The sequence below is a fragment of the Ptychodera flava genome, chromosome 6 (genome assembly GCF_041260155.1).
Source record: "Ptychodera flava strain L36383 chromosome 6, AS_Pfla_20210202, whole genome shotgun sequence".
NCBI classification, from domain to species: Eukaryota; Metazoa; Hemichordata; class Enteropneusta; family Ptychoderidae; genus Ptychodera; species Ptychodera flava.
This window is the reverse complement of record NC_091933.1, coordinates 35,100,197-35,115,832: the sequence shown is the minus strand read 5'-3', so window position 1 is coordinate 35,115,832 and position 15,636 is coordinate 35,100,197. Positions and strand designations below refer to the sequence as shown.

At 37.8% G+C, this 15,636-nt stretch overlaps 1 long non-coding RNA gene across 1 annotated transcript; it reads left to right on the top strand.

The window, feature by feature from the left end:
- Nucleotides 1-3,050: 3,050 nt before the first annotated feature.
- Nucleotides 3,051-11,476, top strand: LOC139135598 (uncharacterized). Its single transcript, XR_011553011.1, has 3 exons — nt 3,051-3,183; nt 4,077-8,972; nt 10,493-11,476. It is a non-coding gene; the product is annotated as an uncharacterized lncRNA (long non-coding RNA).
- Nucleotides 11,477-15,636: the final 4,160 nt, after the last annotated feature.

Genomic DNA, 15,636 nt, shown 5'->3' with positions numbered 1-15,636 from the left:
GGACGTCGTCGACACAGAGTTCAATGTTATTACGAATATCGTCAGGTCTATTGCAGATGACATAAATTTGCGTATCGTCCGCGTATATCATGCAATCAATCCCATGGAGTACGAAGATGTCTTCAAGAGGTGCAGTGTAGAGTGTAAACAAGAGAGGGCCGAGAACAGATCCTTGCGGAACACCGTATTTCATGCGAGAAAATGGGGATGATGCAGATCCAACTTTGACGCATTGCTGGCGATCAACGAGGTACGAACGAAACCAAGATAGACATTTGCCCGTTATACCGAAACGAAATTGTAGTCTCTGAAGCATAATTTCATGATCAATTGTGTCGAACGCCGCTGATAGATCTAACATGATGAGAATCACATCATGTTTGTTATTCAAGGCAAGCATTATGTCATTGTGAACACGGAGGAGAGCAGTTTCTGTGCTATGGTTAGCCGGGTAAGCGCTTTGAAACTTTGTAAAAAGACTAAATCTAGTGAGGTGCTGGTTCAATTGCTGAACAACAGCCCGCTCGAGGACGTTCGATAAGAAAGGGAGGTTTGAAACCGGCCTGTAGTTCTTCAGAATGTTCTGATCAAGATCTACTTTCTTTATTAATGGACGAATGATCGCTGACGTAAAATGACTCGGAACGATGCCAGTTGTGAACGAATTGTTGAATAGATCCGCAAGGAAAGGTGCCAAGATGTGTACACATTTCTTCAACACTCCATGTGGTAGAATGTCGAGTTCACAAGATTTCGGTGATGACTGTTTCACTAACGCAATTATATCCCCAGGTGACACTGGGTCAAATTCAGCTAAAGTATGGGTCGGCATTACATCATCAATCTCACAGCTGTGCGGTTGTAGACCAATCCTGTCACGAAGTTGCGACACCTTGTTTTCAAAATAATTCCTGAATGCTGATGGAATCTCTTTCATTGGGATGTTGTTTGGCATGGCGTTGGATGAAGCTGTTTTCGAATCCGATAGCTCTGCAACGATGGCAAACAATTTCTTGTTATCTGCGTCTTCAATTCTAGTCCGATGATAGGCTGATTTTACTGCATCACAGCGGCGTGAATATTCCACGCGCTTTAAAACGAACATTTGACGATCGATTTCTAACTGTGATTTGCGCCAATTTATTTCCAGTCGACGAACCTCTCTTCTCAGAGTCAGTAGATCCTCAGAGAACCATGGTGCACGCACTTTATTTAAGACCGATTTGCTTGTGACAGGGGCGACTGTATCGAGAGCATCGGTAACAACATCATGGAAATAAAGATACAAATCCTCTGGGTTGGTATTGCGTGGATGACCGATCATTTTGGATGAAATAATATCAATCAATCTGTCAATGTTCATCGTACGAAAGTGACGTTGTGAGATTTTCACCTTGGTGTTGGGTGATCGTTGAACATTCAGCCCAAAATATAATAAGCTGTGATCAGAGTTAAGCGAGTTGTCAGATTTGATGGAGTGAAGCAATTGCTCTGATGATCGCGTTATAAGTAAATCCAATGTGTGGCCTTTGCTGTGTGTTGATATCTTGACATGCTGTTGTAGGCCGACTGAGTGAAGAAGGTCGATTAGCTTACTTGTGTCGGAAGAATTTGTGTTCTCAAATGGAAAATTAAAATCTCCAGCAATTAAGAGATGGCCCGAGGAAGGTACGGCTGTTTCCAAAAGAGTGGAAAACTCGGAGATAAAGCCACTTACTGTCGCCTTATTCTTCGTTGATTTTGGAGGACGGTAAACAGCGATATAATACGTAGAAACTGACTTGCAGATTTAAATGTCACGTCTAACGATTCGAAGGACTGGAACATCTTTGATCTTTTTTCCACAAGTCGTAGGTTAGAACGAGCCAAGACAGCTACCCCTCCTCCTCTTCGCTGAGAGCGGGATTGATGGTAAAAGTTATACCCGCTAATTGCAGAATTAAGTTCAGCAATGACAGGATCAAATTGATTCTTTAGCCAGGTCTCGGTGATAATCATGATGTCCAATTTCCCTTCGAGCAAAGTAGATGCGATAGCACCGATTTTGCCGTTCAGAGAACGGGCGTTCCACAGAGCAGCGTTCAGATTGAGTTTGTTGAAGCAGGAAGACGTTCTTGGAATTTTGACAAGTGTGGAGGTTCGCTTGTATCCAGGTGTTTGTGTATCAGAGCGAGTGGTGAGTAAGGTTTCGATTGCATGCTCGTTGAGTGCATTATTTTGTGAAGAGACCGGAATCAGACGAAGTACTCTTGTACGTGAATTTTTGTGTCTAATCTGTGTGGAGCACGGTGATTAGTTATAATCGTTTGGATCCCATACCTTGGCTTTGGATGCTTGCATCCCGCCTTGCGTCCACGTGGTCGAAAAAATAACTTGGTAGGCAAAGCTGAACAAAGGGACATCTTCGTCGCCATATTGAAAGAACTTCTGCTTGCACCCAGGCACTGCCGTACATTGATAATTGAACGAATACTGCTTCCAAGCATGGTAGAGTTCGAGATTTTGTGACGAATCCAAGGCAGCAAATGTTTAAAAACCAGAAGGTATAAAAACTTCGCGGAAATTCACTGGTAAAAAGCGGTAAAACGTTAAAAACTTAGAGAGTGGAGAAAGGCTGCCGATCAACAGCGTGGAGCGTGCCTTTTAAATCGCTATAGCAATGCCTCGTTCACACATTCTCCCTGTGCCGTCGAGCTGTACATCTTATCAAGGAAATCTTTGAATTTTTGAATATACAGTACTTTATTCGTGTGGTCATAAAACACACACAAATCAACCCAAAAACCAACCAACCGACAAACCAACCAAACCAACACCAAAAACAAACAATAAGTTATTTTCTATTGCCTGCTTGTATTGACCCCAAAAAGTGATTAAGTCATAAAACGTGATAATTGTATACGCATTGATATTGAGGATGCAACACCTCTTACCATATTATGCAGTCAGACATAGATCAGAATATGATAACTGCGTGAACACTCTTTATCTTATTTGTTGTTCACAATTCATCTTCTTGACTGATAGACTTTTTTGATTTCTTTAGGTTACAATATCAACCCTTGTGAGGCGTGTACCCCAGATGAAGCTCTATTGTGGCATCATAGGTTGATGGAAGCCACTAAATTTGCATTAACTCACCATTCTCAACTCTCAGATGACAATGTAGTTCATGTCCAAGAGGTAAAACTCGTAAATCGTTCTGATCGTTTGTTTGCTACATCAAGACGTAATGTAATAACCATCCGCTTTGCGAACTGATATAAATGCAAATTGTGCAGATATTTCTTATTGCCGTCACACCTTTCGGAATCTTACTTTATACGTTATTACGACAGAAAAAGGCGGTAAAGTCAGCAATTCCTATTAACATAGATCTATTAAAACTTATAAGTATCGGAGAAATTAATAAGAAGTTAAAAACTGAGCAAAGATTATGATACTCAACTGAACTGGGACGGTACAGGAAACTCCGCTCCAACAATCTGCAAGCGGGTGAGTCAGGACAGACACTTTTGTATGAGAAAATAAGTGTTTCTCAGGGCTATGGTGCGATGGACGTTTTTCTGCACACCGTATCAATCAGTTTGAAAGATATAGCGGAAAGATAAAACATATATTGTGTAAATAATATACTCTATTACGATCGGACAAAAATGTAACGAATAAAGGCATTTTACACATAGTGTTATCCAACACCATACTACGGTGTACGTATCTATTTAGTCACGGTGAAATATGCTAAAGACAACTACGATACCATGCCAATGGTGAGTCTCTCTATTCGTCAGATGCGCCTCTGAATCATATATGCTCAGGAAAATCACAAATAAACAAGAAAATGGTGGAAGTAGGGAATGTTCACGACATTTGACTAATGTTGCCCACATTTGTTACTTCACATCGACTATCTCAGACGCAGAGACAACCATTTAACTCAATTGCTTGTGGACTTTCAATCACTAATACTTGTTTATTCATAGTAGACATAGGTTCCATGAAATTGCTGGAGATTGACAAGTACTATCTTTTGATATGCTATTTTTATACCTATGCTTGATTTCATATGTTCGCAGGTCCTTGAAAACATGACATCAGAAGGGTATGCTGAAGAAGTCCGTCTAAAAATCAACGATAGTCGAACTAGTCCGGCAGCCAGTGGGGTAAACCTTGCTTTGTGGTCTTAAGTTTTTTTCTTGGTGGATTTCGTTTGTCAAGACCACCAAAAAAAAGAATTTAATTACTGGCCCTCTGTCAGCATTGAGCAATTTGAGAAAATTAGCATAATCAAAATGGCCGCCAGCTTATTGCACTTTGTATGAGAAAGAAGACTCAAATGGCTTTATACATGTTGTAACTTTGTTTTTCTCGTTTAATCACCAAGCAGTTGCTGACGGAAAACTGGAACATAAATATTTGCATATATTATTTGAATGACATGCTAATTTGCATAATTTCAAGATGGCAGCTAGCTGTAAATATGTCGGCAGCCAGCTGCCAGTGGGGTAAACCTTGCTTTGTGGTCTTAAGATTTTTCTTGGTTGATTTCGTTTGCCAAGACCACAACAAAAAAGAAGAATAACTACTGGCCTTATGTCAGCATTGAGCAATTTGAGAAATTTAGCATAATCAAAATGGCCGCCAGCTTATTGCACTTTGTATGAGAAAGAAGACTCAAATTGCTTTATACATACTGTAACTTTGTTTTTCTTGTTTAATCACCAAGCAGATGCTAACGGCAAACTGGAACATAAATGTTGGCATATATTATTTGAATGACATGCTAATTTGCATAATTTCAAGATGGCGGCCAGCTGTAAACAATTCCTTGTTAAGCCTTACTCTACATTATTATCATTTACTGTACTTTGTGCAGTTATTTTAACACAGTAGCTTTTACATCAGTTTTAATAGTTGCACGTACATAAACTTCTTTTTCTGTTGCAAATTTTATGTTGATAATCAGACATATAAGCAACCGACTAGTTTAGCCTTCGCCCATTGTCGAGTACTTGTCTGTTTACTGGTAAAAAGATATAAACTGATGCGGACAGTGTTCTGGTAATTGTGTTTCACTCTCCCAAGAGACTCTGTTATGTTTCTAAGTAAGTTAGTGATCGTTATGCCTTGGCTAAAACCAATCTGAGTTGTGATTTTCTAACCGAAACAATGATTAAGTAAGGTGGGAACTTTTTCCTAGCTCGACTATCAATGCATTTGATGTACATTTAAGAAGAAAACGTTGTGATTTACACTACTTTCGAGGTTGACATGGAATCTGCTGACATCACATTGAATCCATGATTAGCCACACTTTGTGTATCAGAAAAAGACTAATGGGTTTGGAGTACAATAACTTATAGAAGATATTTCCAAAGTTACTCGGGTTCTCTAAAGGTAAAAAGGGGAAGGCGGCTCAACACACCATACTATATTTGAGGATGTTCAATTTTTTCGTATGTTACTCTTAATATGTGTATTGGGGGGGGGGTTAATTATTTTTTGATGTACTATGACGATTCGTCGTTCGGTCTGTGGTGTCAAAAATCATTTGTGATCCATTTTAACGTGCATTTCGAAACTCTGAAATGTGAGTTCTTCTTCAGTCTCTTAATATTGTTATCCTTATTTTGTTCGTGTATGACCTCCAGAATTACATTTGTTCATTTAGTAACGAAACTATTACTGATATATTTGGATCTGAATCCCATCCAGTGTGAGATTGTATTTGTATGTCTGTGTATGGCCTGTTTTCCTTTGGATGTTGTTGAACTCTCTTTTTCTTTACTTATGTGTTCATTCGGGGTTTTTTTTCTCTTTTTCGTTGATCCTTTGCGTTGATTTTGGCTCTTACTACAAGTAATTCATCTTTTAAGTTTTGTTTCTCTTGTATGCTATTATTGGTTTTTTCATGGAACAAAAGCTGAAGACGTTCATCGCTTTTAATTATTTTCCATTTCATCGTTAGTGCTATTATATCGATTGTTCTAATTTGTGGACTGTATTTGGTTGCGTATGTATATTAGTTTTGTTATTATTGATTTTCCCTAGTTTGAGGTACGATTGGCACTTTGTGTGTCCAACTTCCTTTTTCTGATTGTGCGATTTCTGTGGTCTTATAACCTTGTTTTGTTTTGTTTTTGTTTTTTGTTGAAAATTCAACTTTCTTGTCAAAGTCTTGGTTATATTATATGTTATTACACGGGCATATCTCAGCAATTTACCTTAATTAAACCAGTAAAAATACCTTTTTGGGTCGCACGAGTTTCTGGCTAGATATTGAAATGGTCCGTTATTTTGGTGTGAGTTTTTGTGTCGAGAATTCTCCCTTTATTGTATCGTTGACTTTGTAAATCATTAATGACACTTTGAGGAGAATACTCTATTGTAAATTTGAAAGTTCAGTGTAACTTCTTGATGTTAGCCATAAATTCACATTCAGCTCAGTTTCTGTTCCCGTATAGATCATGAAAACATCATCTCTGAATCGTTTCCAAAAGGAAAGTCTGCTTTTGTGTAGTTTAATGTCCTCAGTTTCAAGGTTGTAGAATGTTGTATCAGCGATTTCCGGCGAAACTGGTGAACCCAGGCTACAGCCACAAATCTGTTGATAGACGTTTCTGTTAAATTCAACCGTGTTATGTTGCAGAAATATTGTTAGTCATTCTTTAGTGGAAACTTCGATCTTTTCTTTATATTTTACAGCTGTAATTGATAGTTGAAACTAAATCAAGTGCGTTTGTGACAGCTTGCTTCAGTTTGTGGAGTATTTGTGTACATCGAGATTACATCCAGAGTGACTAGTAATGCATTATGTTGTATTGTTATCTTGCTTAGTTTGTTGGTAAAGTCCGATGCGTCTTTAATGTACATTGGCTGGTTTTGTACAATCAGCTTTAAGAAATAGTCTATCTTATGTATTCCGATATTTTGTGTGTTGGGCTAGAGCAGCCATAAATAATTTGGACCATGACGACAAATGAATTTTGCTGATGCTGGTGACTTTTTTGAATTTTTGGAGTGGATACTGCGTTGGTGTGAATATTATGTGTATTCAAGGGATCATGATATTTGAACGTATCATTTGTCTATTTGTTTATTTTAGTACATGTCCGTGTAGTTTTCTTGTTGTGTTGTCGCTGTCATTTACACGCGCTTTTGTATCGTAATCTCTTTTGCTTAAAAGTCTGTGACTTTCTTCAATGTAATCTGTTTAATTTGATATTTCTATTCCATTTCCCCTGTCTTTATCGAATGGTTTTATGGTAATGTTATGGTTCAATTTGATAGTGTTTTAATGGCATTTTTTCTGCCGATATTAGGTTAGATTTGGTTGTATTGAAATTAATTTCGGAATTTTCCAGGAATAAATTTTAAGCTTCTATTCAATGTTATTTCAGGAGTTATCACAATTGGAACTAATTGTGATAATTGGATGGTGACGTAATGTCGATTGAATCTTCAAATGTAATATAATCCGTTTTTCTTTTATATTACACACTTGTTTTAAATGAGTAATTTGCGATACTACAACATTCAGCTATATGGCACCGAACATGTACACTTTTCAGAAATTCGCAAAATATGAAAATCCAATTATCCCAATTAGTTCCAATCGTGCTGTTTATATTCCGAGAGATATTTAATACATTTAGTGTTCTTAGGGATTTGTATTTGGTACGCCTGTTTGCGTCTTATTTTTGTTTGTTTCTTTACTTAATTCTTTTCTTTTGCTTCCATTATCAGAGAAGTTTCCTCAATCTGTTAAATTTCTCTGTGTGTATTTGAATATGATGGCGGCCTGGCCATCGTATTTCAATGGTTGTTCTTTGGCTGAAAAATTTGGTGGCCCTGAAAAGAGCCCTTTGGTTTGGTCTGGGGAAGTAGTTTTTTGTACTTAACAAGTTATATTTTGAGTTTATGTGTAAGTTGTTATTTGACTTCTTCTTCGAAACGTCCGAGGAGCTTCTTTGCTTGTTGTATTTGGTCTCTTTCTGTTAGAGATTGTATTCCTTGTAAGACTGTTGTGGTATTTTCGTTTGCCAGTTATTAGACCAGTTATATGTGTTCGGGCACGTGTATAATGTTGAGAGAGCTGCTGATGAAACACGGAGCCTACTGTTACCTAGTTGTAAACTTTTTGCTTCGCCATAGTGTCCCAACACTGTGTCCAAAATTATAGAAGACGAAAATATAAAACATATTACGAGTAACATAGAAAAACACTGAATATCCGCAAAAGAAGTATGGTGTGTGGAACTGCCTTCCCCTTTTCCGCACCAATTCATTTAGCATTCATTGTAGCATTGTTTATAATCTACTTTGGTACAGTTCAAGCTTTCCTATAAAGTTTGGTTTATGTGTTAATTTATGCAAATGAGTATTTAAAAATGAGTATTTAAATTTATTCATCTATGATTACTAACCTTTTTTTTAGTTGAAGCACTAATAGAAATGTGCTTTAACTAGCAGACTTTAACAATATGAAGCCTACTTCTACTGCTCTCAATGGTAATTTGTGATAAATTTGTGTTAATTTATGCAAATTAGTATTTAAATTTATTCATCTATGATTACTAACCTTTTTTTAGTTGAAGCACTAATAGAAATGTGCTTTTACTAGCAGACTTTAACAATATAAAGCCTACTTCTACTGCTTCCAATGGTAATTTGTGATAATTTGGCGGCCATTTTGTTTATGCTAATATCTCAAATTGCTCAATACTGACGGAGATCCAGTAACTATTTTTTTCACTTTGGTTATCTTGACTAGCAAAATCCGGTTTAAAAAAAAACTTAAGACCCTAACACAAGGTTCGGGACAAAAAGTGGATTTGGCTGCCGGACTAAACCCACGATGAGGATTATTATGGTTGTGTCATAAAGCACCCAGACATTGATGGGACGTCTCACGTGTCGGTCATTGACCAATACGGTAACGGACTGGCCTTGACGTCATCTATTAACAGCTAGTAAGGTTCCAAGTAAATAGTCTATGATATCTACAGTACTCATAACCGATAGAAAAAGTGGAACTTAGAAATACACCTTTTAAATGCTGTTTTTCAAAAGCTATGTCTTATCGATTAATAGTTTCGTACCAACAGAGGTGAAGAATCCAGGCATTTTCCTCAACTCAAATATTACGATGCTGTTCTCACATGAAAACAGCTAAGGGACTGGACAGAAATTATAAGGAGGGTCGCTATTTTTCGCGCCGGGTCTTTCCGATAAACATCGACCCTCCCCTCGGTAACTACTGATAGTTTAGTTTCCATCGCTACTTGCTATGTAGTGCGCAAAAACCCTAGACTCTCTTGCCCTTTTGCAAAATCGTTCCGGGAGACACCTTTAACACACCTAGCCACAGTCTCACCGTAGTAGGACTATGACCTCGTGTAAAACGAAATCGACGGTCTCAAGTAATCGATTAAGTTGCAGATCAAAAAATCTGGAGCCATGTTACTGTAATGCGTATATCGTCGTGTCCCTAAATGATCTATTTTATTATGTGAAAATTACTTCGTGACTGTGCGTGATTAATCAAATATCACCTCTGTATCACGGAGATATGTACTAAAATCCGAACCTGGTTATCAGGCAAGGGTACGTATTCAGTAGTGCATGGATTCGATGCATTTGTCCTTGCTAAAGTTTTGTTCCTAGATTTCCCTTGTTCCAATCCCAAACACTGACTTGAATCTACCATCCAAGTACCAAGTATCTTAGTAAGTGATTACTAAACAGGTAATAATTTTCTTTCTAAAAATTTGGATTCGCCAAGGCAATGTTTGCGTTACAGTGTACTAACTGGTAAAGTTCACATCTGAGTTCTTCTAAGTTGACAAAACTGAAGATTTAGCACTTCAGTGTCCCATTAGCTGGAAAATGGTCACGTCAGTTCATTCGCAAATTAATGCACATGGCTCGATGAAAGCTTCAGAGGTTGAGTTGGCCAGGTTCAACGAGTAAAGGGTACTATTTCGTTTAGAAATTGTATTTTTTATATTTAGCGTTAAATGTTATGCTGCAGACAACTCTTTGTGAAACTTTAATCAATAATGAGAAAATATGTGATCTTAGAACTTGCTAAAGTTGTGCGCCATGCAGGTAAATGATTAAGAGACTCTGTAACTTGTTATATTGTGGCTCAGAGTAAACGACTTTTGGCAGACAGAATATGAGCAAATGGTGTACAATTTGCCGTCCGATGCTTCCCGTGATTCTTCGTTGTGAGTTACTGACACATTTGTAGTATGTACGGAGTGAGTATACTGTTTTATGAATGGAACATCAGACAAATTCAAATATGTCGTTGTGACGACCACGTATTTTTCAAAAACCGATCAACCAAACAGAATAGATTTTGTTCAAGGTCATTGACTCACCGCCAATAGATAATTTGTTCTTAGATAATGCAGCAGTCGCTGTGTTTAAATGTAAGCCCACTCAAACTGCCATTTTGCGATAACTGTATGTATATTCATTGCAGCTTTGGATCTGGTGTATATGGTTCACGAACAGGCATAATATTCAACGACGGAATGAAGAACTTTCGTAACATAGACAAAGAAGATGATAGGAAGGCAGTCAAACAGCGCCCAATTGCACCAGGAAAACGCCCTCTCTCTGCAAAATCACCGGCTATTTTCACTGACCAAACTGGAAACGTCAAGTTAGTTGTTGGATCTGCTGGTTCTTTAAAAATTATTTCTACCAATGCATTGGTAAGCGCCCCCAGATTTTGAAATTTAAAAACGAAACTCGATATCTGAGCAATATTTCAGTCAAGAAGTTTCAAAAACGTTTTGAGGTTCAAAACACTTTGAACGATGCAGAAAGAATAATTTTTCACGGTTCTGCAGTAAGTACCTATTGCCTGAGTACAAAAATTAAATGACCCATAAAAGATAGATGGCCATAATATATGCTCCGATTTGAAAATTGCCGTGCACAAATTATACAAGACATACAGTCACACGCCTCTTGCGTTTAACTATTTCGATCTTAAGGTTTAAAACAAAATTCGTAGCATATCAAAGGAAAGAGGTTAGCATACCGAACCGAAGTCCAAAATCAACTTTCATCCCATCTACCAGTAGTTTAAAAAGAACAACACGTAAGACCGCGGAGAAAAACAATAAGAAGGCTTAGATACTTGAAGTTCTGGTTATAATACCAAGACTCGTAAGTTTTATATTTAAAATGTAAGTTGATTATTGTTGTTTAATATCTGTGTACGTGTAGAAAATTAAAAGAAGGGTGCTAGAAAAATCGAATAGAAAAGGGATTCCCAATCCTGAGTGTTTGCTTGTCTGGCAGTCTCGTTTGCATATCAAACAATCTCATATTATATATGTGACAATTATTGTGCATATTTTACAATTTCTGTTCATATTTAGGGAATAATCGAACGCACATGAATGTCGATGGACATATCACTGTTTTCTATTGAACTTGAAACACGTCTGGGGAAATGATAAGCTGTTGTCTTTAAAGTAAACCCAATAAACTTTTCAAGTCCTGAGAATTTCTGATCTCGTTATCAATTTCTGATTTTACCATTAATTTTATCATGGACATGAAAATAAAAATCTTTTGTAAGTGTTCATCCATAGTTTGAGATGCAAAGCGCGTTGCCTAGGGATCTTTGAAATGATAATGAATATAATCCGTTATATTATGAATGTTGTCGGGAATGAACCTCGAAAATACATAATGAGTGATACGGCTTGCGTTCAATGGTGGAAAATACTAGCTCTGCACAAGACTCTTGTTTCTCCGCTTGGAGTAAACGTCGCAATACGATGTGTAGCTGTTATACCGTTACAATTATATAAACACATTAGTCTATTTCACATCAAGAGCCCAAATATTCATACAAAAAAGTTAAGCCCGAGTCGATATCAGTTTAAATGCCTTTTACCAGAAAGAGAACGGTGTACAACGCTGACATGAATATTTTCCCCGATTAAGAGATAAAACGTATGATCATTTAAACAAATTGTTTCGTTCATAGATTGCTATGGATACGTTGTGGTTCAACAGAGACATTGAGTATGCCGTGACGAAACCAAGGCTAAGCTACTCTTATATTACCGGAGCCGTTCTATGTGAAAATACATTTGATGAGGTGAGGCTATGGCCGACATAAGTACGATGTTTTCAAGTAAGAAAGACGATTTCACGTTAGAAGTCAGTTGGAGACCCTTTTGCATTTATGCAACTGCGCATGCTTAAGAAAGAAAGTGAGATGTACGCATGAGTTAAGGAATCTAAATTTCCATAAAGGCATTCAATATTCCACTGTCACCCTCCCATTGAGTATACCTTTCCGAACTTATTCGTTACGCTAGGGCACATAGTTTATATTGTTATTTGTCGAGTGAAACAAACATTTCTTTTACTAGCTTGTAAATCGGGGTTACTCAAGAAAAAGGCTTGTCTTCACTTTTTTGGTAGGTGTCATTTACTGATAGATAAATACGATGTATCCCTTAAACAAATGTCACTGATGGGCTAGATTAAGATCACTTCCTATTTTGACTTATGAATTGATGTGTGGCATTATTATGACGTTACTTCTCGGTTGTCTCTCCCGGAGGTCCATAATTATTCTCCTATACACGGATTTGACTTTGTTGTGTGTACCGGTACTTGTTTTTGTCCGTCTGCGCTGTGCTGTCTGTGTGTGCCAAATCGAATTTTTCACTATGGAACTTGATGTAGACTATTGCTTAGTGCTATTATTATGATTAAAACTCAGATGTGGAGATTGCGAAATGTGAACCTTCCGCTCGTTCTTTCAATTTGTTTTCTCGGTGGCTGTGTAAAGATGACAACACTGAAAAGAATAACAAAGAAGCGGTTGAGTATAAAACGTTACCATCCTTGCATCTGATTTTGATCAGATGGAAACCAATGAAATAGGTACTCTAATATTGAGATGTTTACGTCTGTTTTCGGTCAAAAAACACGTGGCACGCAAAGACAGCTTATGAAGTTGACTTCAATCAATATAAGAAATGTTCCAAAATATGACTTTACTGAAGCGTTTCATTTCACAACACCTGGTATTATTCCCCAGGAATATGGAAGTTAGAATAACTCTACTCTCGTTCGCTAATTGTTCAAAAGTCTGTTGTCTTTGTCGTGTGTGTTATTGTCTATTTGTAGTCCATATTGTAGTTCCTATGTGGATACAACCACGGTTACACTACAGAAAGTTTGACGATTTGGCATTTGTCATTTTCATTTTTACCCCAGGACATCGCCGAGGGACTGAGAAAACTTGGTCACAAAGTGAAACAAGCATCGGGAATGAATATATTCTCTGTAGCCAACGCTATACTAAGGAAAGGAGATGGACTGTACACCAGACCCGACAATAGAAAACCAGGAGGGTATCCAGCAGGGTTCTGATGTGTAATTCTCGAATGTATTTGACGATTTTATGGATGTCGTTAGTCAACGCAGCATACCAAGTTCATAAAGGTTGTGTGCACCTCCAAAGTGAAAGACTAACTTTTTCTCAAACTTTCCTCGATGGAACTTTCAACTATGCTCTCACCAAATCAAGAATAAAAATCATAGGTCACCGTGCAAAGTTTGGTACTAGAGAAAAACATTGGCCGCCACTCCTGTGTTAACCTATAGGGAAAAATAAAATGTTCGAAAAATTATGACGGTGAAAGGTTTCCTTAAGCAAAGAGTTTTAAAATGAGTCCCAACAAGCGGTAGATCAGAAAAGAATTGTAAAAAATTTGAAAGTCCGAATATCTGTCCCCGAGGTGCATACTACCTTAAGTGTGTTATATATTGTTTCCTGCATGCCTTTCGGCCTTCTTTATGTCGCTGTATCACCTATAGCATCGAATATCGAATATTCACTTTACGGCACTTAATGTTACAAGCCACAAATCTCAGGTTTTATACAAGCACAGCCATGTAAGAAATTTTATGAGTTGTGACTCACACAAATACCAAATGTATCGGATGTATTTCATTCAACAAGGATCTGCAGCGTGGAAGTACTTTTTGTATAACTGATATGTATTGTTATAGAAATAACGGGCGACGCGCTGACCATTAACGTTTATTTGTGGGCAAGGGCTAGAGGAAAGCCAAAAATTAACTCGCCTGTTAATTTGGCTTTCCTCGAGCCCGCGCCCACAAATAAACGTTAACGGTCAGAGCGGAGTCTGTTATTTCCATTATATTATCAGCGAACCCAAGAAAATCGTCAAAATTTCCGAAAATTTCAGGAGCGAACGACAACTGGGCCCCTGAAACTGAGCAATACGCGTCGCACTGTCACGCGCGCTGTAAAAAATTGGCAAATCCGGAGATGTTTTCAGAAAAAAGTATCTCAACTTGACCTAAAAGTGCTCCATTTTATTTTGTAATTGATTATGATTTATGTTTGAGCTGTAAAGTTACGATACTTTGAGTTGTTAATCTTATTATTCATATTCACGGGCATGTAAACAAACCATTACTGTGTATTTGTGGTCAGTCACGTGGTTCAGCTCGACCAATCAAAGTGCGACGGACAGGGCATGGTGATATAATGTACTATAAATGTAGTTCTTGAATCTACTCTAGTCTCAAGAAGATTTATCCCCTTACTTACAATTCGTGTTATAAATTATTTCATATGACGCGACAGTCCAATCCAGTTGACCGACAAAACTCCTCGGATCTGACATCATCAAGTGATAAGTAGTGGGTCTGAGGCGAGTAAGGACTATTAATGACCCACAGTAAGCTGTATAGCCTGCAAGTAGTGGGCCCGTGGATTTATCTTGTGCGACAAGGTAGCCCCCTCCCCCGCCGACAGTTAAGATGGCAACTGTTGTGTAAGGCATATTTACGAAAACGATAAAAGGTATGACAAAAGAATATATTAAAGACAAAAAAGAATCTTATTCTCAATGTAAGGTGTCGTCACGTGAACGTTAACATGCCTGCCTTGCAGATAGCCACGGCTTATTGCGCTTTAAACTGTTTATCTCGCGAGTTATCGTATGGCATAGGTCAATTGTGTCAATGCCTATGAAACCATAGATCAAACAGTCTAGAGCGACAGATGATTCCGTTTGATCGATTGATTGGACAATGCATTAATGTGAGTGCATTGCGAAAGGTCAAATGTTATGAATGATGGATGACAGTTCCATATATAGATGCTCACACAGACACAGACACAGACACAGACAGACACACACACATATATATATATTTATATATATATATGTGTGTGTGTGTGTGTGTGTCTGTGTGTGTCTGTGTTATATTTTGGATAAACTCAAAAAAACCCAAAAAGTCGGACAACATGATCTACGTGCACGAAGATAGTGGGTGTGTGTTGACAGTCCGTGTAAGCACGCAAAATGGCTATCACTCTCTCCCGAGTCTAATTGCAATCCGAAGCGCTCGAAATTGGGAGCGTTTTTAATTAGATGAAATTTTTTGAGTCCCTTTATCGTAAGTTATAGTGTTCAGTGAGTGAATGGTGGATGACATTCCATGTTCAAAGTGAATTCATTCAATTCAAATGAAAATTCTGGGTACAGCAAGAGCCCACACCTTTTCTAGATAAACTGCATGTGATTAACACCCGGAAAAGGGCAAACG